Below are 591 nucleotides of genomic sequence, written 5' to 3' on the forward strand. Positions count from 1 at the left end.
ATGCTTATTTTCTACAGTTAAAGTGTTATTAGTAATAAATGAATATTTTTTATTTCTGAAGAGGTTCAACATTATTAGGAGAGGAGAATATATTGCAACTACTTATGATTCATAAGGAAGGTGATTAAAGAAACTGAGTTAAAGGTATAGCAGTGATTTAGAACTATTTTCAATTGTTAAAAAATGATTAAGTTTCACATTATTCTAATTATTTTCTTAAAAGTCTTTTCCTTACCTCAGAGATGTACTAGAGATAAAACTGTGCTTCCAATTTTCTCCAAGCAGCTTTGACCTATGCTTCCATCTCATGAATTCCAAGACCGTATTAAACTGATGCATATTTTCATAAATCTGTTTAGGAAAAAAGAACTTGCTTCAGACTGAAAAAACTTTTGTCAAAACGACACACAGAGAAACAATACTAAAAATTCATCATGTGTAAAACTATATACTTTTGATGTAAATTCAATGAAAAGTTCGACAGTATTTTAGAAACTTATCACTTTACCATTTCCCAACCTCTACCCAAAGTAGTGTCCCATTTTGAGTATTTTTATCTTTAAATAAACCCTGGCCAGATGGTTGGAGTGT

The 591-nt window shown here is 29.9% G+C and overlaps 1 protein-coding gene across 2 annotated transcripts in view; it reads right to left on the reverse strand.

Annotated features, from left to right (window-relative positions):
• BMPR1A (bone morphogenetic protein receptor type 1A) overlaps positions 1-349 on the reverse strand; it is a 95,930-nt gene extending 95,581 nt beyond the window's left edge. For both annotated transcript variants that reach the window (XM_006767906.2, XM_015566662.1), the window contains exon 1: positions 236-349. The gene's annotated coding sequence lies outside the window, so the exon portion shown is untranslated. The remainder of the gene's footprint in view (positions 1-235) is intronic.
• Between the last annotated feature and the right edge of the window lie 242 nt (positions 350-591).

Source organism: Myotis davidii, unplaced genomic scaffold (assembly GCF_000327345.1).
Source record: "Myotis davidii unplaced genomic scaffold, ASM32734v1 scaffold642, whole genome shotgun sequence".
NCBI classification, from domain to species: Eukaryota; Metazoa; Chordata; class Mammalia; order Chiroptera; family Vespertilionidae; genus Myotis; species Myotis davidii.